Source organism: Solenopsis invicta, chromosome 2 (assembly GCF_016802725.1).
Source record: "Solenopsis invicta isolate M01_SB chromosome 2, UNIL_Sinv_3.0, whole genome shotgun sequence".
Classification (NCBI taxonomy): Eukaryota; Metazoa; Arthropoda; class Insecta; order Hymenoptera; family Formicidae; genus Solenopsis; species Solenopsis invicta.
In genome coordinates, this window is record NC_052665.1 from 3,702,396 (window position 1) to 3,730,098 (window position 27,703).

A 27,703-nucleotide genomic window follows, 5' to 3' on the forward strand; every position below is an offset into this window, starting at 1 on the left:
TTTAATATTATTTATTTATTGATTTCACACCTGCCTTTGTTTCCTGCACAACTTTTCCACAAACATTTTGGTAAATTAATAGCTTTGATCCCAATTTTAAAGTAAAAGTCGATAAATAAAATCTATAATTTATTTTTCCTGTTTTTGATTAAAAATCGGCTACAGTCGTATAAATTAATATGTGTACTTTAATAGTGTAAAAGAAATTATAATTCTATAAAACCAGGGTAAATTAATATTTTTTTAATTAAATTAAATTAATAGCTTACAGAATTAATTAACGTTAAAAGTTACACGAACAAAAGACTAGTTAACAATTACGTTAAGATTAAATTAACTTAAATGAAATTAAAAAAGTAAAAGTAAATTTTAAAAAGCATTTTATTCACATTATAAATTCATAAGTTTCTAAAGTTAGATTACTAAAAATAATTATAAATAGATTACAAATTTAATATTTTATTTTAAGTCCATATGAAATAACAAAAAGATGTTTTTTTATATGAAAATGTATTTTTAATTTTTTCTTTTACATAAATGTTGAATTAGGAAAAAAGTTAATAAATTAAATGTATTTCAAAACGTATTTCAATTAAACTTGTTTACATATTCCCAAAATAACTAATTGAGGTTAAAAATTAAATTATTTAAGATTAAGTTAAAATTAATTATTTTTTTAACTTTATTATTTAACTTTTTAACTACGTTATCCGGTATAAAATCAATATTAAATATAACTTGTTTAACAAAATGGTATTTTTGCTGGTAAAATAAACGACGCCAGAATGGCGTTTTAACGATAACAAATAATTTCTTCGGTGCTAAGACAAAACAATTCAGAGCAAATTACATCAATGCGGAAAATCTTTCTTCTCTTTTAGGCAAATAATCGTTCGCCCCTCTCTATAATCCGTCTCTAACAAGTAACAACCATCCCTTCGTAAAGTCACGTGGCTAAACAAAAGACGTAAATGTTCATTAATTCTCCAACTATAACGCATATGACATAATAAAACTACTTTCTCCTTTGCAGGAGAAAGACTCATTGTCTGACATTCCATGGATTAGCAAACGCGCGTTCGCTTTGTGTATGTGTGGGTGTGTGTGTGTGTGAATTCCGAATAAATTTGAGACGCTTTATCCTCCTCCCTTCCCCACCCCTTCTGTAAGGGCCCGCTAATAATACCTGTATTTCTAAAAGCGCCTATTCTAACAGCTGCTCCCATCAATACCAGCAAATATAATACATTATTGATCACAGTGTATGTATCAGAATTTATTTCCAATGAACAAGCAAATAACTTTTAAAAAAATGTCGTTTGCATTAAAAAAATGCTGCGGCAACGAGATTTGTTGGCGATCAAATGGCATTTGCTAATCGCGTTACAAAGCAAGAACAACATCAGTTAATTCAGTTATTTCAATAAAAGAAATTTTTTTTAATTAAAAAAAAAACGGTTACAGACAAATATAACAGTAATACAATTCGAAACGCTATGCTTCACCGCTATGATGCAGAAATGTTAAATTGGTAATAATAATGGAAAATAATAATTATGCAAATGATTTAGGTGAAGTACCAGCTTATAACTTGGAAATTACATTAGAGAGATGGGGGAAAAAATTCTCTTTTGACATTCTGAGCTCACCAGATGAATGTTATAATGATGAAAAATTGAAAACGTTGCCGGGCTTTCTGCGGTGATGTTTAACCTCACCATACAATTATACACGTATACACATTTTCAATTTTTCGACAATTCGTTTCGCTTCCGAGGCAAAAATACACACGGCTTGTAACATGTTACCATGAAGACCATTGTACGTAATAAATGCGCTCACTCACCCGTCGACGCGCCGCTGTTGCTCGTTGCCGAAGCCTGGCCGTCGCCGCCTCCTCTTCGCCGTTCGTCGGCGCCGACGCTCCGGACATGCACTCACTCGCGCTGATATCGATCAGAAAAACGCGGCTAATTACGATCCCGCGCGTTAATTAACACGATACAATGATCGCCCGTCGTCGTATAGCACTGGCACTCGCGACGCACGTTACACACGAGATGCACTTGGAGCGCATTAAATGCGCGATCGTTCGTTGCACGTCGCCGTCGGGCAGGTTAGACAGGTATTGGCAATGGAGGGAAAACTCAGGGTACGCGAAGCTAACTTCATACCGACGCGACGGCTCCTCGCGCGGCCAACTTCGCGGGACGAGTCAGAGCGTCGTCGTATAACCGCAGCGTCGTTAATCGCCAACTTGTTTATCGTCGCTTAGGATGTATTTCAAACAATGTTAGGTCACACGGTTATTCGGCACTGGCAAAGTACTGTCGCGCGATTTATGCGAAATGACGAATATCCTGATATGTGACTCGTCTCCCGGCGCACGGCTGATCACGAATGTCGAAGGCTTCGGTTTGTCGGAGTCGTCCCCGTCTGTTTTTAACACTCCATGGATGTTCGCCCGTCACTCGATTCGACACCTGAAGATCGTACGCGCACAACGTTCACCCTCGACCCGAAGAACACGTCGAAGACTCGGAGCGGCAAATCTTGCGACGGCCGGCGACCGCGATAACGAAGTTTCAAAAATTTCACGCGACGTGGCGTGCACGCGCGTGCCCTAATTAATCGCTTAATGCGCCTCGCGAGAAATTCGGCATTCTCGAGGTACTATCGCGCGAGTTATGCGGAATGACGAATAGGTGGATCGTACCGTTTCCCGGCGTACAGTTGATCATAATGAAAAACTCCGGTTTGTCGGGTTCGTTCCCGTCGGCTTTTAACACTCCACGGACGTTCGCACGGACCTTCACTCGATTCAACACCCGACGGTCACACAATGTTTACTCTCGACCCGAAAAACACACTGAAGACTCGGAGCGGCGACTCTTGCGACGGCCGGGAGCGCGGTCGCGAACTTCCAGAAATTTCGACGTGGCGTGTGCACGCACGAGACCGAGGCGCATCATTAAGTATCAGCGCGACAATGGATAGAAAAATGCGCGATCGTCCGTTGCACGTCACTGTCGGTCAGGTAATGGCGCTCGCGGCAATGGAGGGAAAACTGAGGGTACGCGAAGCTAACTTCATACCGACGCGCCGGCTCCTTCCACGGCTGACTTCGCGGGGCGAGTCGGAGCCTCGTACCGGAGCATCGTTGATCGTCAATTTAATCACTAGATCACCACACGATCACTCGAATAGTCATCCCGTATCACGCGGTAGTGTAGTAATTGGACTGTTCCGAAGCAACATTTACTGATGACGAAGGATTTCAGTACCGCACCATCATTTGCGTCGTTGATTCAACACTTCGGTCGCCCGTCGTCGCTCGATTACAATTAGCGTTCCCGACTCCCGACTTAACACCGTCGTGGCGTCGTTCCCGCACAACGTTCACTCTCGACCGACGGAAAATATACTGAGGATGCGGATCGAGTCGCGATACGACGGCAAGCACAGTTGCGAGACTCATTTACGCGGGACCGAGACTAATTCCTTGCAAGACGGCGCAAGACTGTCCGGCGGCGGGCCCGCGTCCAGTTCGCGAGGGGGTACGAGGGTGGCAGCCAATCACGCGCGATTGTCCAAACCCGCGGAACCAATCGCGAGTTTTCGGAAATATACCTTCGCTCCCTGTCGTTTTTTTCTAGAAACTTTCCGCTCGCCTCACTCCACTTTCTTTCAACGGTCGAAACGCGAAGGTTCGAGACTCTACAGAAACGATCTTGTAAACAATACGATTTTTATACGCCGCAAACAAATAACGTACGTACACATGCGATACTCGGGGGATGACATTCGTACGCGAAACGTGACGGATAATACGATTTAATAGCGAAGAGTGTTGCGGAGCAATATTACGGAGTTCTTCGCTTCCTGTTTCTTGCTTGTTGCTTTCTAACCTCTCCGCGCATTGCTTTATCAAAATTGGAAATAAAAGTGACGCACTTCGAAAGAAATACGATTGTCGAGAGATAAAAATAATAATAATAATAAAGTACATATATTAATCTTTACCGAAGAATTTCGACTTGTCGCGTTATGCCGTCACTCGATCTGTATATTATTTGTGCGCTCACGCGATAATCGTGTTTGAAGAAACGCAAATAAAAACACGAAGAGAACGAGAGTCGCGAACAATTATAAAATATTTCGGGATGCACGGTAAGACAATTATGCGAATCAAAATAAAACTACCTTCTAATCGTATCTCGCGAAGCGAAACGTACTGAGTACCCAGTGTTGTTGAGCAATCAGCAACTAATATTGAGTTGTAAAAGGATAAACAATAAATTAAACTGAGATCGAAGTTAATCTCTTGGTGGAAATAGGCATTAGACATTCACACGTTTGCGGTAGTCTTCTCCGAAACATATTGAAAACACGGAGCTTACCTCGGTGAGTGCGTGGGGTGGGAGAGGCTTCGAGACTCGCAGTGTAATGTGATCGCCGGAGTCAAAACAAACAACGGCGTCGCGCGACGCTCCGCCGCGTGTCTGATACATACTTGGAAATCAAGGTTTTGTAACGACAAAGAGTACACAGATTACAGCAGAGCGATCTCTCTAAAAAGACTATCGAAATAAGTGAAGCTAAAGAAACGGGTATTTCTGAATTCGGAAACTAGGTTTTTATACAGTAAAAATTTATTTTTGCCAAAATATTACAAAGAGATACAGAATTTATTTCTTCATATTTATTGTTAAAACGTTTGATGTATATTTGATACGCCATTCCGATATTATTTAATATTTCTGTGCATATATAATTTCAAATCCAAGCGAAAATGCCCTTGCGTTGCGCAAATCAAATAAATAACATGAGCTTCGAATTCATTTTTTCTCATTTCTACTAACGATGATCTAGGTATGACCATCGTCATTTAATCTATATTATACTACAATTTGATTGTTCGCATTTATCTTTACACAGAAGATTCTTTTGGATGAATGCAAAACTAAATTTTATAACAATAAAATACGGTGTTAAATGTCGAAAAATATATATTCGGTTTCAATGTCAGAGAAAAACCAATTTTTACTGAATCTTTTTTATTCGAGATTTTTTTTTTAATCATTTTCATCTCTCTGGAAATAAATATCGATAACAGATTTCTATGGATACAGGCGAATAAAAGACGTGGCTGTGTAATATCGTAAAATCATTAAATGGGAAAGATGTAACGTAAACTTTCGATATCTTTAATTGAACGTTATCTTTGGTGCTCTCGTTTCGAATAACGCTCGTTCAATGTAATCGACGATCACGGAATTTTACGCGGTCGATGTTCAATCGTGCGTGATTTAAAATAAAATCGCGAATAGCGATAGAGTTAAAAGGAAAAACCTGCGCGTAAAAGTGCATCGTGAGAAAGGGATCGGGTTATTTAATTAACATTAATTAATGTCCAGAATCGCGGTCAATAGTTCGCCGCGGCACTTACAATCGACGTTTACGACCAGCTCGTTTTTTCAGGCCAACGCAACAGTTGTTCAGGCATTTCATTTATTAAGACGCGTTATTCCGCATTATTTATTCGTCCGCATCGCCTCGCATCGCGCGTACGAATGTGGATCGAGGGTACACAATGGATTTCGTATTAATGACGGTACTCGGCGGTAATTTACCGTGCTCGAATTTGCAGTCGTTACGTCTCAAAACCGCCGCTGTTTTTCGCGTTATCTACTTGTCGTTATCCGGTAACGCGAGTTATTAATACGATCTAATCTGCGCTCTCACGGAGTTAAATTACGCTTGAAAGATCGCGATAATCGGGAATAGCATTGTTAAATGAATGTCCAGCAGTTCTCTCGTCAGCCTCTATTAATAGTCTCTTGCGTATAAAGCTTTAAGATGCCTTTAGAATCCTGGTGAAAAAATTTTTTTATAGAGATCATATAAATGTACACTGAAAGAAAAATATTTTTAACGAAAAAAATACATTTTCTTACAACCATATATTTTGATACAAACATTTGTTTGTTCTGTTTAAATAAAACTATTTACTTTTAAGTGAGTGGATAAATTACTTTAAGTACATAATTTTGTATTATTACATTTTTTGCATTTAAATAATGCTTTTACAAACAAGCGAATAATATATTATTGAACTTAATCAATTGTTTTAATTGTTTTTTTACAGTAAAAAAATCTGATCTTAAATATAAAAATAATTTAATAACAGTAAATATTTTCTAGAACTGCAGAAAAATATTTTATTAAAAAATAATTCTCCGTTTTATACAAATATTTCAATTAAGAAATTTTGAACTTGACTGCAAGTAATTAAGCTTAGAACCCACGGAGTAAATCATTTTTTATGTTAATTACAAATTTTTGTTTTAAAATATTCCTTCTCTCAGTGTATAATTAATTAATTGCATATATATATATATATATATATATATATATATATATATATTCATATATGTTATTAATATATCTATATATGTTATTAATTTCGTTTTTTTGTAAAATTTTTGTTTCATACAAAAAAAATAATAATGAGAAGCCGCAAAAATATAATTACAAAATAATTTTCACATTGTTTCTTTTACAAAAGTTAAGTTTAAAGAAAGTTTAAAAAAAAACTGTAAAACGAGAAAAAAATATTTACAAAAATTTAAGTTTGATGAGAAAAACAGAAACTTTACTAACGAAACAAATATAAACGAATATGGATATTTATTTTGTATAATTACATATATTTATGTATGTTCTTATACGAAAAATTTATACTGGGTACCTACATTTAATTCCATAATCAGCAGTTGCTCGACGATACTTGGTCTCATACATTTCAGATGCGATCAATTTAATGCTATAAATATTTTGGAGCATTTGATTGACCAATGACAAAGCATTTTACGAATCGGTCAATCAAAGAATGCTTCAAGGTATTCGTAGCGTCACTTTGATCGCATCTCTCGTCTCGCGAGATAAAATAGTTTCGTCAGAGATCTCTTTATTTAGAAAAAATATATAACCAACAGAGGGGAGCAAGTTAATTGACTTTCGATAATTTTATGTGCGTGCACACAGCGACATCTTTCTGATTCGTGCAACGGTACGTTCAACATCAGTTCGTTGAATCCCGCGAGCCCTCATCACTCATCGCGCGGCGAGGTTAGATTCGCGCTTCCTCGATCGGGAATAAATTTTGTGCGCGACTCGGAAATATCGAGAAAAGTATCGGACGTTTATTGGACGTTACGATATGTCATGAGGACAACGCGGATGTGCGTTATTCTGATGGAATAAATGCGAGCGTGATGCCGCAGCATTCGGGAAAATGCGTACCGGCGTGAAGTTGCCGCGGCGTCTTCGCAGCGTGACCACCGTCAGACGGAACGCGCCGCGTATGTGACTACAAGTAAGCAAGAACGACCGTTTCTCCGCCCGTTGTTTACTCGTTCTAACAATAAGTGTCATCTCGAGTGTAATGAATGTCGCGGCGACGCGTGCGCGTGTTGTTTTTATCGGACAAATGTGACAGTGATGCTGCGTTACGGAGATTACGTAGATATTGAGGTTACCGTTGCATGTTTTTGTGATTGTTCGCTGAGCCACACGCGTAAAGGTTATTTTATGTGAGGCGCGGTGTGCAGGTCGCAGGTTGTAAATGTGAACACGATAGCTTATAAAAAGCGTCAATGATACTATTAACGCTTTTGTTTGTCGCATCGGCGTTTGCGACCTGCGATTCGTGTTCTGCATCTTATATAAAATAGTCGTAGTCGGGGAGCGTCGAAGGACGATCAAAGTGTTAATTAACGCGCGGGAATCGTGACCAGACACATTTTCTCGATTGTGTTGTGTGAGTGTTTCACTGGTGCGAGTCTCGGAGCAATCGGGCCATCACGGAGAAAGCAACGGCGACGCATCGACTTCGGTGAGTACATTCCAGCGTTATGTTCATAAAGGACGTATGGTCACTGTAGTTATAAATAAATGATCGAAGGTGAAGTTTGTTTTAAATGTTATAGTACTAAATACTGAAGATATCGATTGCGTACGGTTAGTAGGATTGATGGAGTGATGTAAAATATTGACTATGATCCAAACTTCTTGATTATCAAGTACACTGAAAAACAGTTTGATAATAGTTATCAAATGTTGAGTGAAATAATATTGTGTTTTTTTAAATATATTGTAAATGTTAAATATATTTTAAATATATTGCAAATTTGAATACTTGCTAAATATTTAAAAAAGTAAAATTATTTCTAGTTATACTAACGAAATATTTAATTAGCATTATTTCAATCAATATTTGATAGCTTAACACTTTTTTCAGTGTACTAATGTTTTCATCAGCATGTTTTACAATCTTGGGTAGCATAATCTTGGATAAAAATAACCTTAAGTTATAAAAATATTGATACACACTATTATTATGTAACTGTATAAATATTACTAATCAGTATTATTGATCGTACACTTAAAAAAGAGTTTAATAATATCTATCAAATGTTGTGAAATAATAATAATTAAATATTTAATTGATATAACCGAAAATAATTGGACTTTTCTAAATATTTAGTAAGTACAAATAAATTTAATAATATTTATAAAATGTTTAAAAAGGTAAAATTATTTTCGGTTATATTAATCAAATATTTAATTGACATTGTTTCACTCAACATTTGGTAGTTATTAAAACTCTTTTTTCAGTGTACAAGACCTATATTGATCGCGGTTGCTCAGTTGGCGGTGCACATAAAGAAAAAAAACTCAAATATTCCATATTTTAAATGTAATTCAACTTTTTGCGAATACCCTTTTTTTGAAAACGTGATTTACATTTCGAGAGAAACCGTGTTCGCGGAAATGCGAGGAGAGAAAAGTGTCATTCTCTCGCAATTCTTTTCTTTCTGTCAATCCGTCCATCGAATGCCTTTCGGCTTTTAATCCTTGGAGTCCACGCTCGTAACATTATGATTTCGCGTTTCGCGACTTTTTCATTCCCGCCAATCTTTCACGTTACATCGCGAGACGGGACAGCGCGGCGCAGTAATAAAATCGAGAGAAATCGGCAAGAAAGAGAGAGAGAGAGGAATGATGGAGACGCGCGCGAACGTGGAAAGGAACGAAACAGAAACGAAACAGAAACTGTGGAAAGGAAAAGGGAAGAAGGGGATGAGAAACATTGCGGTGCTGAACGCACGACGACGGACGGATAGACGAGACGAGGAGAAGAAGGAGGGTGGAGACGGCGGCTCGTGCGCGGATTTCGTCGGGGTTCTCGACAAGTTTTCTGCAATCGGTTCGTTTGATGCGGATTCGCCGTCCGCGCCTCCACCCACCTGCGTCCAAATCGAAGGCTTTCGCGAAAGTTGTGACATTCTGCCGCGAAGAAGACGCGGAAAAGACAGAGAAAATGCAAGGAACGAGGAGCAGGCAGATTGGAGAGCCGAAAGGGAGACGGAGATTCCGAAGAGACGGGAAAGGCGGAAGGAGGAATGGGAGAGAAAGAGAGAAGGGGTGAGAGGGAAAGGCAGGGATGGAGTGATATGCGAACGTCTCTCTGCACGAGTCGCAGAACGGAGAGATTGCTGCGAGGAAACTTCAACGAACTCGCGATGTTTACCGCGACTCGCTCCGAATCAAGCCGTTTCTTCTCTCAACGTTGACGAACCGACCTGTTTGTTAACTAGTTGAGGAATTAGCCTTGGACTTTCGTGGGGGATGCTAATTAAATAACAGGAGATCGCCACTCGTGTCTGACGACGACTTTCTCGTCGTCACGAGTAAATTCTCTGATTTTTATAAGGTTATTACATAAATTTAAGATTAAAATGTCGTTATTTCCCTTGCGACTTCGATAATTATTATAATACACAAGTTACGCGATTTACGAAGTATTTAGATCACACTAGTTTACAGCCAAAAATTATTTTAAAACAGACAAAATATTTTTTATAGATTTTTGTGTAAATAATTGAGGTTTAATGAGTAAACAGACTTTTGCGATGTGTTACATTTTTTTTGTAAAAATATATGGTTAACGTTATCTTGAAATTATGATCAGATGCCATTAATGTATTGTTTATATTGTCCTTTATAACATGCGTTTTTTAACCTTACTTTTTAACCATGTTATGAAAGGTTTAAGAATTTTACAGAATTTTATCAAAATAATGAGCAAATTTTCCGTCTATGAAAATGAAGTCATATACTTATAATTTGTAATTGGTAGCTATCGACAGACACTCTCAGTGTAATTTATCGTAATAAATTTCGCTAAATGTACGTATATATGTATTTATATATATAAATTGTATAATTATACTGTATAATGCACATATATATAAATTATTTAATGCATATAAATATATTAAATGTACATATATATATATATATATATATATATATATATATATATATATATATATATATATATCCATTTAGCAGAATCAATTGTGATAAATTATAGTAAGCATATATTTATATATATATATCAACTACAAATAATACATATGACTTTACTGTCCAATGCTGGTGAAATTTGGGTTGCATCGTTCTTAGTATTCAAAAATTTATAACACTTTTTCTGATTCAGAATAATTAAACAAAATTTTTTTCGTAAACTAATAATTGTGATTAAGAAATATAATATATATTATTGCATGACATAAAATTCGTTTTACGTTTTATTTACATTTTAATTAACATTTAATTTTTTTTTTTTTTTCGTATGAACGACACCATTTAGAACGGTACCATTTGTAACCTTTTTGATTTATAACGAAAGAGTCTGCGTACTCGCCGCGATATATAAGTCAGACCTGACTCTTCGTTTCAAGAGCGACCGCCAATATTTGCTTGTCTTCGAGACGAAAGCCGTGAAGAGCGACTCTAGCGAGCGGAAGATAGTTGGCATGCGTGCGCGACGAGCGGAAGAGAGTGGAAAGAGCTCGGGGTTACTTCGTCGGAATACCAAATACCCATTTTGCCTCGCCTGACTACCCTCGAATCGGACCACTACTTGCGCGGGACTTCCTAAACTTCTCAGAAAAGTGGAATTTTCTCGAAAAAGCATCATTCTTGATTTTATCCCCTCTACGTAACTGATCGCGCGGGAGCCAACAATTTCTCTCATTTTGTAAACTTAATCAGATATTTGTTGTAAAACGAGGGAAATATCACGTTCCCTCCCTTCGTCTTTACGATCTTTATCATGGGATATTTATCATGGGCGCGGTTGACGACGAGAGAATAAAAAACGTCTACAAAGTCGGTAATAAATAATCACTAGCTAGACCGTCGAAGTAGAAATCAGTGGCTCGTGAACGCGTTAGATCGATGTACGTGTATTCAGCAGGCACGCACGGTGACGTATAGGTGACCGCCGCAGTATATCCTAGAGGTGGATGAAGGAAGACGAGGATGCATCTTGCGTGAGTTAGGGTTGACCGAGCTGAATAATGCATTGAGTTGCCTCCGTCGTAGCCTCTATATTCCCGACATCGTTGCACGCGTTACATGGTGTACAGCCGCTATATAGGCAGTCTTGTCTTTGCTGTTTAGTAATTTGGTATATGCGCGTGTTGTCACGTAGACCCACATTTGCCGTCAAATTTGCAGAATGGCTGTGGCATCGTCATTACGTGACAACGTACTTTTGCATTATTTTTGTGTTTATCGTATAACTCTACTTACATATGTAGGTCCGCATGTAGAAACGTGTATTTTATGTTTGATTGGTACCTTCAACGCGACAAAATAATTATGTCGCAATATTGTGAACTCACCTGAGTATAAATATCCATGAGAGTTAAATGTACTCACCTGAAACAAAAGAAAGATGATTTTCATTAATGCGTGTCAAAGTTAAAATTGTAAATTGCAATGTATTACTATTTATTGGATGCACACTGTCTACGGAAGTAATTAACAATACGCATGGTTATGTAAAAAAGATATCATCGTCGTGTAACATTAATAATACGTAAATTTATTGCTGTCTTGAAAATTTCATTATAATAGAGAATTGCGTTTTTCATCTCCACACAAAGAGCAAAACTTTAAGCGTTTTACAAACAATAAGGACTAGTTCAACAGGTCCGGAAAGAAACAGTTTGCACGTAAACATTTCCGCGTAAAACTTGGTCTCGTTTAAAATATCTCGTCTTCTTATTCACGGAAATTGTATCAGGATACGCGATGCCAGGCTTTCTTTTTCGCTCTTGACAAGCAACGTCTGAAAGACAATTTTATCATTCGCAGTAATAACATCGCGCGTTGCACTTTTACGTTCCGAAAAAGGTGATCTCGAAAAGGCCACACCAACGTGAAGTATTGTAGAGTTACGAGGAAAGCTAAGAGAAACTAATATTGTATATTCCAGGTTTTTCGGGGGAAAGCACGCGTAAGATTATTTCATCAGGCGTTATCGTGTATTACTATCGTAAAGCAGTTTTTACTGCCATATACCGTGAAAAAAACTGTATTTTCATCAGTAAACACGGCGGTCGTTTGAAAAAAGTTACGTGGCTGCCGGAAAGTGGGTATAGGATAATCATATTTTTTTTTACATCTCTGCATCAAGGAAACGACGAACTTCTAAACAATACAGCTGCTATTTCGCCCGCAGTATCTTATCTGATCGTGTGGCGGGAGCACAAATAAATTGCGAAACAAAATTTATATGTTATTTTCTAGTAAAAACTGTTTCATAAAAAACTTGTTATATTTGTAAAATTTACAAGGAAATTAAAAGGACTAGATTTATACGGGAGTTCATCTCAAATAGGATGACATTTAAAATAAATTTTACAATGAATTTACTTCATTGTCGTTTCGAATTTTTTCAATAAATTACAAAAATTTACGTAAAGATCACTTTTTCCATTTTATCTGCAACGTGACTGTGCAATGAAACGAATATTTGGAACAAGAGCAACGATACAGTGGTATCGGTTTAGCCAAGAAATTTCGTTAGATAGCGAAGTAGTTCACGTTGTCTACGGATATCTATGTAACTGACGCACGGTTTCGTGGAATATGCGCTATCCGTCTAACTGCTCTCATTACTTCGCGCTTAAGATTTCCGTTAGAAATGCGTCCGGTCGAGATTAGGACCATTGTAGTTCAATTACATTCAGTAGGAGCTTATCTCGATGAGTGGATTTTGCCTCCCGTAAGCAGCTTGCAGAAAGTTCCGCAGATATGGCGCGACGATGCATCCCGGCGTGCGAAAATTTCGCAAATTCTAAGATTTCTTCCGCCTAAGCGTAATCTTTCAACGTCGCATTAAACGAATTATATCTATTCTCCCTTCTTTTTGTAGAAGCACAGAAACTTGATACGCATTCGACAGCCAGACGGTGGGAGGTAAAATTTCATTATTATGATTGGTTCATCCGAGATCTTTCCTTTCAAGAGAAATATAATTCTGCAATACTAAAGGAGACGACGGTGGCTTGACGGAAGGAACGTCTCGGATTAAAGGCGAGAATGTATTCAGTCTAAGCTTCTCAGGTTCAACTATTAGCCAACAAGAGGGGTAATAAGCTGCTTGGCGAGTAGAAACGCCGATAAATGTATATCGCAAAAGTATTTACCATAATATAAGTTATAAAAATTAAATCTAACAAATTCTCGACTGTCTATAAAAATTCATAACGCACAAGTAATATTCAACTTATTCGTCGCAGGAAAAATGTGAGAGGAATATTTAACGATCGTGTCAATTGCGATTTTTTCACGTTACTGCATGAATAGTACTTTAGCAAGTTGACTTCGTGATACGTTGGCGCTAAACGGATTAGCGTAAAACAGATTTCATTAAAGCTGAAAATTTGACAGTCGCAAATTAGAACATCGAAAGGGGAAATATATCCGGCGCGCAGGGTAGAAAATACAGAACGGGGTGGAAATTTCAGCTTTTGTGGAGAGACGATGTCAATGTCCTTGCGTCCCCGTGCGAGACCATTCCCCTCTTTGCGAGTCAAACCAGGCGAGTAATTATTATTAGCGTGGGTGCTAACGAGGCGCCCGTGTTTTGGCGACCGCCAGACCAACCACCCTCGCCTCATCCATGAGCAAAACCGCGCAGGTAGGGGAAGGGGGAAAGCGGTACAACGACGGGAAAATAAATTTCACCGACTGTAAATAATCGTCGTAAATTGGGCTACCGCGGACAATAGACACTCGGGGTAGGAGGCTCCTTTTCCGGGCTGGCTTTACCCGAAAGGAGCTATCGTTGCTCGCTACGACGGGTGTAGAAACAGTGGGGGAAGAAAGAGGCGCACGGTTATCAAGGAAATCCCATTATTAATTGTCGTAAGCAGCGATAATTGCCGCGACGGTATCTCGTTTATGTTATACGAGGTTACGCAACGCCCGCGGCCAGGCAGGCGTATTTCGTGTTAATTATCGGTAACGACTGCAATTACTCACGGAAAACTCCTCGTAAGGATCCCTCTTGCCGGTCGTTTCCGCGTGTCGTTTTACCCGACTCTCCGATTTCCCGCCAGACGATATAAACTTCCTTATTTTGTGTCAATTTGATGATACCGCTCTCTTCGCAAACCCCCGACGAAACTTTTATGTTATCTACAAAGCATCCTTTTACGACGAAAATTCTCACTCTAACTTAGAGTTATTGTTAGAACCTCATAGAAAGTTGAACGCTACTAAATGTAATGTTTAGATAAACATAATATTTTTGTTACCTTACACGTCTCTAAATTGGCGCTTATTTGCGACAATCGTCGCGCACGTATAATGTCTGTACACGGTCGAAAAAATTAATAAGAATTAATGAAGAAGATTAATAAGAAATAATGAAATTATGATAATAAATTTTATTAATTTTTTTTTGCAATGTATAGATCATACATGAGTTACATGAAATATATACTTTTCGCGATAACAATTTGTAGTATGAAAACAATTGAGTGCACTGCTAACTGCGCAAATCAATATAAATATTTCACATTATATTCTCATAGCTTTAGCTGGATAACTTTTTTTATACACGATGCTCGTTATCTTGAATGAAACGGGGTATTGTAACGTGCACAACTGTGTGCAGAATGATACGATCCTACATCTCCAAATATTTAGCAATTTCGCGAAACAATAATCGCGTACGATCCAAATTTATTCTGCATGCGTACAATTAAATCTATACGTTCGGGCATTTTGGTACGAACGTTTTTCGGTTCCTATACACTGAAATCATGATTGTGTGCTTGCCATTTGGTCGGCTGCGTCTACTTTAATTGCGCGAACGATACACAGGAATGCATACATTCGTCCATATACACGATTTCACGCGGCTATATGAATCCTCCGCTTTGGCACCGTGCATGTGTACATAAACTCCGGGCAGGTCGGGCTCAACCGTGTATATTTTAGCGTCTGTGAATAATCAGCAATCAGCAGTAGCTGCGGCAATGGCGGCGGTAACAAATTGCATGTGTACACACACAAACTAGACATGCAAATTCGAGAAGCGAGTCTCGACCTTACCCGAATCCTAGCCTACCCGGCCATCCCTTTTGATCTAACGAGTCGTGAAATCGCTACGGGGAATCGAGCTATCGCTTTTCGGATGGATTGGATTATCTATCGCGAATTTGAAATGCTTACAGCGCTATTTCCTTCGAATTGAAGACTTGAATTCTCTCTTTATCTACAAAAGTGTATCATTAAAATATAATTTGCGATAGTTTGCGTGTATATGGCATTTTCTTCTTAATAATTTACTTGGCTATTTCTTATTCGCGATATTATATTCTAAAAATTATATAATACGTTAAAACAAATATATTATTGCTCAATTTAAATAATATGATTTGATACAATTTTAATACCTTCGGTATTCACACTGTAATGTATTTTCTGATAATCTATTGTGTACATGATATCATCAGTTAATGATTAAAAATTATCATTCACTTTTAACTTGCAAGTAAATTAGCTTCGCGTTAAAAATTCGCTTTTGTAATTTATCTAATTTGTCGTTAAATATCCCGATTTACACATCTTTACCATCTAATATCTATATCTAACATTTCTTTGATAAAAATGCGAATCGATGTAAACGTCGTAAGCAAATGCACAGCGATGGTAATTCGTAAATTCGCTTCGATAAATCGTCACGACATATTTTCTGTGGTAGAATTTAACAGATATATACATACAGAGCGATACGGAGAGCTAGACGACACGGTTGGAGGATATAACGAGAAACGTAAACGTTTGCCTCAGCAAGCCATTCTCGAACGACAGCTCAAATGACGGTATCTAAATTAGCGTTGGAATACTTTGCCAAGTCTCGCGTAAAGTTTATCAGCTTCATCGAGACGCAAAGGCTTCTTGATATTAATCGTATAATTTTGTACGTGTTCGTTGATTGATTATTATTAATTACACGTAGTAAAAAAAATGCATGTTGAAAAATTTTGTACAGAATTATAATTATATAGAATGAGAAACTTTAAATGGAGCATTATAATCGTCGAAAAAATCAAAGCTCTTATACGTTGGTACTATTTCGATTCATACATACGAAACAATCGAGACTCTTTGATTGCAAGCCCTGCATGTTTTATAGAAAGAAATTAAGATACGTCACCGTAAACAAATATCGAGTACAAGAAGATCGAATCAGAAAATACTTTTTTGATTGTCACGCTATCAGATTAACCACGTAAATGTATCTATCAGTATTGTGTTACAACCACTCGGCAGATCGAGCAAGGATCGTTTCTCATGGTCAGAGGTTCACAGGCCAGGTAGATAATTGACAGGCTCGTGGGCCCATCGTTGAGAATAATTGGTGATCCTATCGGGAGATGTCTTGTATACGAATCGTGAACACAGATGAAACGCGGTCGCCCTTCTTGAAGAATGAGACGCGTAGGTGCTGATCAACCTGATTTTGATCTGATTACGAGGGTGCGGTCAGTCGACGAGCAGCTTTGGGAACAGGTTAACTGTTCCCAAAGCTGCTCGACTTAAAGGTGCTGACCTGTTTTATATTCATACTTTTTACAGATGAGATGATCCGCTTTCCATATCATTTGCATTTGTGATTAGACAGATGTGTCGATGATTCGCACTAGTTTCAATTGGTGAAACAGACTGTTCTCGACTCGTTACATTGTTATAAGTTATATGTAAAGTGATCGAATCTTGCGTTCCAGAAATGTTAGTTAAATTATTAAATCTAAATTGAGATTAAGCTTTTTATAGTTGCATTATTGTATACATTGTTGCTCCGTCGTCGAGTTCGTTCATGTACAGGCATTTCGTTCTAACACGAAATATAAAATATAGCAGGAACGTATTTTATGCACATTTCCGAGACGTAAAATAAGGATTTATAGTTAGCAATTTTCGTATCGAGAGTGGCGTGTGCATAATTGAATAAAAGTAGGATACGGAATGTTGATTCGAAGAAAACGCGATAGCGCATGGTTTCACGAACCGGTCGGAATTTGGGTTATTGTACGCACAGTATTTCTTCTTGGACAATGGCTGTCCGCAAGAGAAGTAGGAAGATATGACTTGTTGTCTCGCGCGGAGTACATTTGATATTGGCATCGATATCCATTCTTATTACACAATAAAAATCGCATTCGATTTTTCCCGCGAGATTGCCGCGTCTCCGTTATAAGAGGCTTCGAGAAAGGATTATTCCGGCAATCGAACGTATCTCCGCGAAAGATGCCTCTTCGGAATTGCTTCTAGATACAGTTCGGACAATCTCCCTCGGGTTTCCACCGCCATCCACCGTTAGGTAGTCAAGTGCGGCCGCAATTCGCACGCAGCGCATTCCTACGGGCGGTTTTATGGTCTCGCGGAAGTAAAGACGCGGATTCCGGGCGTAATACGAACTTTTGATGTACTCGCTACTCGCGGCAGAGCAACTGCAATTGCACAACACACAACAGGGCTCTTTCGTCGTTGTCCGGCCGAGTGTCGGTGCAGCTGAAACGCGGCAGTTTGTTGGCGGATAGATGGCATTACTTCGACAGTTAATCTAAATGCCAGGTAAAATGAGGGTGGAGAATCTCTCTCGAAGATGAGACGGAAGAAAAGAATCGCGTTCGCGGTTCACTGGCTGTTTTATATCTCGCCGTGAATTATGGGACATAAATATTGCGGTGACTGTCGCGCAGCACGATATCGAAAAGTGTTATCGAAACGTGAAGTATTTCCACGCGAAAGAGTTATGATCCAAAATTGTAGTGTATTTAACTCACTATTCAGCATATTATTCAAGCAATTATAATGATAATGCATCTGTCTGCTGTAATTATGTGCCTGTTTTCATAAAAATTTATTTCTAATGTTCACCTTGAGGAATTTTTTTTTTAAGCAAATGAATAACGTGGGTTGTACACGGAATGTACGTGATATAATGAAAATTTATTATTATGTACCACCATCACTTATGTTTAAAATATAGAATCGTTTCTTCTCTTACTGTAACCCTCAATTAATTCGTGCTCCAACAGCTGCGACAGTTTTCTCGTTTCGTGTCGCGTAAATGCAATTGCATGTCCGTGGCCGAGCGCGTGCGCTCGATTGTGTATGCTCCATTATTTCATCGCGGTTGCACGTTCGCGTTAAAACACATGTGTACAGAGTTTTACGATGCAAATCATGCGAGGCATGGCACGAATTCTGTCATACCGTTGTGTCGGTGATCGCGGTTTGCGCGAATAACAAATTTCAAAATTGCATTTTCAATCCTTTCCGAGCTCGTTGTCAGTTTAATTGAGAAGCATTGTCATGATTTAAGCGGATGAAGTTGTACATTTCAGATGTGCCTTATATCCCGCTCGTTAGATTGCCGTTTGTAGCGAGAGCACACGATATAAATTGCGACGTCCCTTGACGCGGTGACGTCCGGTCACTTCAGAAAGTACTTTGACCCTTGTAAGAGAGAATTTCATCGGTCGTATTCGTTTCTTTGACCCGGTCGTTCGCGGATCCCGTCAAGTCCATCGCGATCATCCAAGGGGGGGGGGGGTTAAAAGATTATTTCGCTTATTCTCAAGCCGCGACAGCGCTTCCTCCTCGCTCGCTTTCTTCAGGGATCGCAGCCCTGCTGGCTGGGCTGAAAAGTGGCGACGGAAAGGTCGCTCTTTCGCGAGTGCCTATCGGACCCTCGCGGCTGCAGGCGCAGCTGTAGACGTTCTCAGGATGCGGAAGACGCGAAAGAGCGGAGCGGAAGGGCAGGAGGGGGACAATGAAATTGAAATGGCGAAAGCGGATCACAGAATAGGTTGGCTTAACAGGGGGTGGCGGCGGCGGAGGGCGAAGCAGGTCGCGCAGGACGAGAACGAGGGGGCTAATCCGCACGGCTACAGCACTGTCTGCGAACGCGTTCGTGCACGCGCGCGCGTCTCTAGCTCCACGAAATTAATTTTAAATCGTAATATCTCCGTCGAGTAATCAATATCAGTTCGTGGAAATTTGCCCGTTACACGTACCAGGGTAATTACCCCTATCCGTCGGAGGGAAATTTCGCGGCGGTATTAATAGCATCTGTTATTATTAATTGAGTTTTTTTTGTTCGATAAGCGAATCACGCTATATCAGAATTTCTATATCGACGATAGCTTATAGTTTCGCCGACTACGCGATTTTTCGCTGAAGAGCAAATCTCGGTTCCCATTTGTTTGTCCGCAGGTCACGCAGGTCTGATTGGATTTACTAACATGGAATTAATTACTGTAAATTTGTTTTAATCCGAATTACTCGCGAGTTGAATACGAGGTTTGTGCCTTGTATATCAACTGATCTAGCGCTGCACGGCCTCTCGTGGAGTAATTGGTTGTACTTCAGACGCAGCGAGCAATCATTATAGGCATATTTTTTCGTCTGCGGAAACAAGAAAATAGTTTTAAGCAGCACGTTATGCAACTGGGGAAAAAAGCGGACGATGACGGAAAGAAAAATGCGCGCGGGAGGGAGGAGACGGAAAAAAAGAAACAAGAGTTTGTCTTGGAACTTTTTTCCTCTCTTCGACATCGTTTCCCTTTATCTCGTTCGCCTTTCGTACTTCTATTTCAACCCGTACGGAGAACAGCCGGTTCTCGACATTTTCCTACGAAGAGTTCTCGCAAGGACTTCTTACTTATCGATGTGGAAACACCCGAGAGATGAGAGAGCAGAAGAACATAAAGGAAGGAAGGATAGAGAATGGCACGAAAATGATGAAAAGGGGTGAAGGGGGAGGAGGAGGAAAGGAGGGAGGGCGAAGAAAGAGAGAGCGAGAGGTGCGAGAGCAAGGAAGAATGACGAGTATAGGGAGAAACAGGAGGGCACCAGCTTGCTCGAACGACCAAAACACTTGAGAGTGGGACGAGTAGAGCGTCGGCTGAGGGGGAGACGTCGCGACTCCCCGGCACGAAAACTGGAAAAAAGCATCTGACTTTGGAGAAACGCGACGCGGCAGGTTCTCCATGTTCCTCGTTCCCATCCGCGCTTTGCTCTCTATTTTGCTCCCTTCTGTCTCTATTTCTCTCTTTCCCCCTCCCCTCTTCCTCTTTCTCTCTCGCCTCTCATTAGGAGAAACTTTCATCGGAAGTTCTCTCTGCAGGCGCAGTCTGCAACACCGGAGGCAGCAGCGCGAGACGGAAGCGAGTGCAGTGTAGTATTTATTTCAGCCCCTAATGAGTTTGCAGGGCGCTCTTCGTACACGCACACGCTGATCGCCGCCACCATGCCGCGACGCACCGCGCGCATTCGGCTCGATGGTGCACGGAGTGGAGCGGCGTGGCGCGGCGCGGCGTCGGGACGCCCGTCGAATGGTCGGCTGGCTTCGCGAAGTAGAAAACAGAGCTTAAGTTTTCGCCTCCCACGTGGAAGGAATCGGTATATACGCGCCAACTGGCTTTTTGGCATTTTCGCCGCGCGCCGTTTCTCTTTTTTCCGCGAGTCGTTTACGCCGCGCGAGTTAAAGGGGTAAGCGGCTCACCCCCTTTCGGCGCAACCACCCCGCTTTTACCGAGTGTTCCTCTATACACCTCTCGTCGCTGCCGTTGCCGGTGCCGTTGCCGCCATTCCCTCCGTTCCTCTCTCTCTCTTTCTCTCGTGAATTTCTCCGCGCTCTTTTTGCGCGGTACTTAAACGCAGAAAGAAACGAGGCCGTTAAAATGTTCCGCCATGCACAATTTATCATGGGCTGCGAATGGTAAACGCACGCCCGGGCTCGTCTCAAAGTCCAGAGAAAAGAGACGCGGCTTAATAATGTTCCACGTTGCAGAGAGAGCGTTACCGGAGAGCGAGCCCAAGCCTGGGCGGGCGTGCACCAAGAAAGGACCGCTGCCACTTTTCTCGCGCGCGTTCGTTAGAGACGCGCGGCGAGAACGCCGCCGTCGCCGCGATGAACTCCTTTTCCCCATTCTTTTATAGACAGAGATGCTAGGGATCTCCTAGAGCCGCGTTGCGCCGCGGAAAAGGGGAGAAATGCGGGCGGGCGGAAGTTTCGAAAGCGTCTGGATACGTGTCTTTAAACTTGGAAGGTTTGCGGATAACTCGTAAAACAGATGCGCCGGCATTTCGAAGGGCATAAAGAAAAACAATAACGGGTGAAATACGCGAGCTTCGTACGTAAATACGAATGCGTTACGTTTTTACTACGAACGATACGTGTCGATGGCTCCTTTCCGACATCTACGATACCTACAATTGAAACGGAAAGAGCAAGAGAGAGAAGACGAAAGTTAAACGTATAAATGGCACGTTAATTATGGCATCAAGCATATCGGCAAACATCGTGCGTATTAAATATTATGCATTATGCGTCGCGAATAACACGGACGACGCGACGATTCAGTTGTTTCTAATTGTCGCGAAATACGACGGCATGTGTCCAACACCGACTGTTGCTTCTCACTTATTCACGTTCAATCGACTTTGAAGGTCCGAAGGTCGCGTCGTCGTTTAATCAGCTTACGCTTAAATCCCTTTAAGGACTTAAGTCCTGCTTTCGTCGCACGGAGTTATCACGCAAGCTCAACTACTTGACCAAGGCTAGTAAACGTACTAAAGCGGCAGTAAAGTTCTCGCGGATTAATTGATGCCCTGTGTATACGGTCGCGTCGCTTTTCGTACGAAGTTGAAGCACTCCAACACTTCACCGGCTTCGTGGGCGAGTAGCCGATAAAGTCTCTTCAATTGATGATGTTTAGGTTTAGGTAACTATGCGCAAATAAAAGCGTATAACTATACTAGAGAGTATCCGTTTAGCGATATAATGTAATTCTAAAAATAACTGAACATTCTGAATGTAACGTGCGGAAAAAAATATTTCATTGTCGAGCATATATCCAGATGTGTGCTCTCGCGAAATCTCTTGAAAAATCGTAATATCATATTTATCGATTAATGGCAAGAAATTAACGGCTAACAAGAACGTTGTTTACAAAAACAACTTTATTTTTAAATTATTTATGGTTAAAATGCAGTTTGGTTGTGCACATACTCTGTTACTTTCTATCGCACTGAACACATATGTGGGTATTTGTTTTAATTAATAAATAATTGAAACAAAACAAGCTATACCGCGATTAACGCAAATGAAACTACGGTTGTTTTCACTGTTATCGGCGCGATCAACAAATCGTATGTACTTTCAATACTTTCGGAAATAACTATATCCGAATGCGTCCATCAAACGTGCAAATAATTTAGAAATAGAGATGTTTTCGAAAGTGAGTTATATTTTACAAATATGTATTCAGTCACATCACCAATTATTGAACAATTTACATATAGACTAACAAACGGACAATTACGGATTATCTTTCATTTTTATTTTACTATTTGTATCGAATTTACACACATTTGTCTCTAAAATCTGTTTTTATCTCTATCTGTAAATCTTTTCAGTAACGAAGTGACAATGGGGCAAATCTTTTTTTAGCGAGTTCCTGTATTTAGCAGCACAAACCTACGTGATTTTCCGCCGAGCTTGTCGAGCTTTGCGAGGAAAGCTGAGGCGAGTTTGACCCGATCCCTTCGTTGCCGTGTTTACTTTGGAGTGTTCGTTATCGCTCGCTAATTGAGCCCTTGACGCGGCAACATTTACGCGATGTGCACGTCTGTGCAGCCATGTAGTAGAGCATAGCTCGTGCGTTGCAGGTTGCTCTTTCCGCTATCCCCTCTAACTCGCTCCTCTCTTTCTCGTCATCGTCGTCCGTTTCCTGTATTCCCGTTTGACTGCGTTCACTGCCAATGCCACCAGAAAATCGACGGTAGCGACACCGACAGCGCTAAAGACATCCAGCGCGCGCGCGCGCGCGCGGTACCGACATCGCTCATTTACTTTGGCTCGTTTCGCGGAGTCGGATTTAATTACTGGATTCGTCGCGGCGCGCGCGCGGAAGAGCGTGACAGACGCGGAATGGTTGGAACGGATGGTTTGCATTATGGTTCCGTCGCGAAACGTAAAGGACGAAATTTATTTCGCTCGTGATACTCAGCTGTCTCGGTGCGCGCAGATCGAAATGACGTTCTGCACGCGCAGCGAAAGATTTATTCGGTTGCTTTTGTTTTAAATTTGTTTTGCTTAGGAAAAAGCGACGGACGTGATCTCAGAATGATAGCCGTCAACAATTATAATAATAAGTAATTTGATACAAAAAAATCTACAATATAGAGAATTATGGTAATTTTGTTTGTAGCTTATTGTTGTGTGTATAGAACGGAAGAACAATAGATGCCAACTCATTAACTTTAATAGAATTGGATATGTTATTCTAATAGTTTGTTGCATCACGTTTTGCAGCAACATGTCATATTTCATCTCAGTTATGCAGTTTATGAAAAGGAATACATATATTGCAATATATTACGTATATTTTGTTGTAGAATGCGAAATGCAGTCGAAATGCTGTCGAAATGCGAAACCGGTACATCGTATGCGGAAATATTTAAACATATAGTTTTTTGGGAAAAATATCTTTTTGTTTAGCGTCTCATGTATTAACGATATGCAACGGCGTGAATTAACGGAGCGAACGGTAAAATTTAGGCGTATTAATTGTCAGATACAATAACTACTATTGTCCACATTTTTACACATTACTAGTTATTTATTATTACATTTATTATGAAGTTATCAACGAACGCAGCTGATGTCGATTTTCCGGATGCATTTGCTTTTAGTCTTTATTTTCGCTATACGAACTGGAAACGTTCCAGAGTAGGCAGCGCTATGATGCTGTAGACGACGAGAAACAAAGCCGTGCGAGACAAAATACGGGAGGAAGAGTTAGGTACCGGGGAGACTTTTCTTCGCAGCAGCACAAGTCCACGTATTTTCGAACAGAGTCGGGCGTAGTGACCGGAAGTTCGTCGCAACGGGTTTCTCGAGGGGCCATTCCGATGATGGATCGCGACTCTTGTGAAAGTTCGGCCTCGAGTCGCGCGGAAAAGAGAGACTCCGAGGAAGAAGTACTCTTTAAGGTATTACACGGCGTCGATTCGTCACGATTTTGGGAACTTTGAGTCACCGGCAAAGATAGTCTTTGTTCTAATACATCGAGATCTCTATACGGCACATCTCGAAATAGGAAATAAGAAGTACTTCTCTATTGTCTATTCTCTAGTGTCTTTGTGTAATCGCAACTAGAACAACATACGAACGTAGAAGATAGTAATCTTCCGTAGGCACACTCAGTCTTTTGTGTTGATCCAGATAGAACTTCAATCTCAAATTTCGCCTAACAAATGTCAACTTTTATTAAATAATGTTTTAACATTTGAGTCAAACAACTATTTAGTAACGTAGATATTGAAGTGTAATCTTGAATTTTGTTTAGATCGTTTGAAAGCCTAGAACAATAAAAAAAAGTTGGGCTAGACAAAAAAAGACCCAGCGTGTTTACGAAAAATTAATAATTAATAATTTTTTTACATCTAATATATTATCGTCATACTTAATTGAATTATACACGAGCGATCGATGAGATATTAATTAACCGAGATGCAAATCTCTCAATCCCGGTATATCGCTTATAACATCAGAGGTTGAGTGCGCCTTCTCGTTATCGTGAAAGGAGAATGGCTGCGTTTCCGCGGACGAGTCGCCGGAGGAGGTGTCGGTCGGCGCGATGGGTCGGTATACGCTTCGTATCAGAAAATGATGATGCAGCCACGCCGTGTGATGAAAAATGGCGGGTTCGAGTGAAGTCACCGGAATGAAATGCATGGATTGGTTTAGCCCGGGGCGCCTGCCACGGAACTGGCATAGACAGCAAGTGATGGATTACCGAGCACGGCCGTTTCGCGAGTTCCCTCGGCATGTTCGCGCTCTGAAGACTTTCCTCATCTCCCTCGCCCTTATGCTTCGTACGTCACTCTGACGTATTCTACCAACATGTTCTCTCTCTCTTCCATCTCTCTCTTCCTTCATGTAGTCGTCAAGATTTCTCCTGCTTGCGTGACAAGGTTAAATACATGCGAGTATATATTTGAAAATTTCAACGTGATATTTATCGCCGCAGAGAAATTCACAAATTATGGACAGCAAACATGTTCAACAAAAATTTCAGTCAAAGTGTTTTCAACATTCATTTCTTATGGTAATTATCGGTACCAGTCATAATTATTGAATTAATTTGTTACCGCTCGATTTGCTTTACAGATTACTTCGATAATTAATTTGAGGTCTTCTGTCGTTTTTATTTATAGTCTGTCGGCGAAGATTTCATATTTGGTTGAGTGACGAAATCCATTTACAATCTTCTTTCCCTTCCTTCGTCTCGGCATGATTATATCACGTTTCTTTATGGACCCCCTAGCAAAAATTCCTCCATCCTTTGAAAGCATTCTCGCGTGTCTTATGCACGTACACGCGCTTGGAGCAGATCGATTACGTCGCCCTTCCTTATTTAGTGCCTTCGTGAAACGATTCACGAGTCGCTCGTAAATTTGGCAAAATGCTCTGCTTGCAGATGTTCATTTTGACGCGCTCAACTAAACGTGATGTCGCGTCGACGTCCTATCCTTCCCTTTAGACACAATGAAATTCACGTGCTGCCGAAGTATGAGGAATCGATCCCTCCTGCTCCTTGAAGAAATTTCGGGGATTCGTCGTGGCTCTTTTGCCTCGACATTTCCCTCTCTTGAACTTGACATTCGCCTTTTCATCATGACTGCTCTCGATGCGCCGATTCGTTTTGATCGTTCTTCCATTAAAACAGTTTCCTAGCCGTATTCGTGTATGCACACCCTTCCTTTGAAGTATGCCTACGCTCTTAAACCCTTAAAGTATCGTTGGATAGTTACCATATAAAAATAAATTTTGAATAAGTTTAGCGAACGTTCATATTAATATCATCTTTTAGAATTTATATATTTATCATTAGAATGTACCGTGTTATTTATTATTTATTATTTATTATTTTAACACTTTAATTTATTGAGTAAATTAGTTTTGTATGTTTTTAATATGTTTCATACTTTCATTATTTTGATTTATTGAAAGAAATACTTAATACTTCGCGTACTTAAATATTTAGAAACCGTTGAAAAACTAGAAACTAGAAAACGCATTTCACCAGTACATAGTCTGATCGCAATTTCTCTTGGAGAAAACTTTGTTCATTTCGTAGTGACCGCTTAGCTGTTTGCGAATAAGCTTTACTCGACGACGTGCGAGACGTATGGTCATTTGCGGCGTAGGTCGAATTGCGTCCCCTTTCGTATCACGAAAGTTGGAGCAAATTTCTCGTGTGAACTACAAAGACTCGGTCAATGTTCCTTGCCGTGTCGGTCAGGCCAAGATTGGCGTTTATTTTCTCATTGATCATCGACCTTGTTTCCGATCGTTTTGATCATTCATCCTAAAAGAAATAGTTATACTTTCGCACACACACACACACACACACACACACACACACACACACACACACACAGTAGCTATTTCAATCGGTTCTCTCTCGACCGCGGTATCCCTCGGCGGAAGACCACTTTGACGTTATCTCGCTCGAGCGAGCTAGGGTTATCTCGTGAAAGCGGCTTTGAAGGCTCGCGCGTAAATAGGCACCTCGAATAAATGATGACGCTGGAACAGGACGGAGGAAGATGAGACGGGGAGGAACATCCGCATTACGAAGATATCGCTTCTTCTTCCTTTATACGGCGAAGTAGCGCCGTGGCATCTAGGGGAAAATCCTCGCGCGGTCGACCAAAGGCAGAAAAGGATCGCTTATCGGCCACCCGGCGCAAAGCAGCGCGAATTTCATGTGAGAAGGAGTAATGGAGTGACGAAAATGATTAACTTAAATAACTCGAATGATAGATGTAACATTGTGATTGAAATTCAATGTTCCTTTCCCGTTTTTGAATTATTATCGTCAGTACATCATATAACTGTACGCGGAAAATCGACGAGATTGGTGATTAGGTGTAATTGTCTGGATGAAATTAAATAAAAGCTGAATCAACAGCAAACTGAAACTCTCGTCGCATCATCGATTGCGGCACCAGGGAATTCCATTAATTATTAATTGACAAGTTTGTGCTCCGTCATAGGGCTGAGAGGGGCGGAGGTAGATGAAAACTTTCGTATCGGCTGTAATTGCGATTTATAAGTTGCCGATGATGAGGGGTTTCTCCCCTTCGGTTTTCACGATCTGTCTCCCTCTTTTCGCTTCGTTCTTGGCAAGCGATTCACTCCGTTGACTCGTTTCGTTACTCCTGAATACTTCTCTGATCG

General features: G+C 40.3%; 2 protein-coding genes across 10 annotated transcripts in view; one reads left to right on the forward strand and one right to left on the reverse strand.

The window, feature by feature from the left end:
• LOC105198996 (teneurin-m) overlaps window positions 1–27,703 on the reverse strand; it is a 535,513-nt gene that overhangs the window by 219,766 nt on the left and 288,044 nt on the right. The window lies entirely within an intron of this gene.
• Window positions 7,768–27,703, forward strand: part of LOC105198997 (sialin) — a 197,903-nt gene continuing 177,967 nt past the window's right edge. Inside the window, exon 1 of the mRNA XM_011165877.3 lies at window positions 7,768–7,897. The gene's annotated coding sequence lies outside the window, so the exon portion shown is untranslated. The remainder of the gene's footprint in view (window positions 7,898–27,703) is intronic.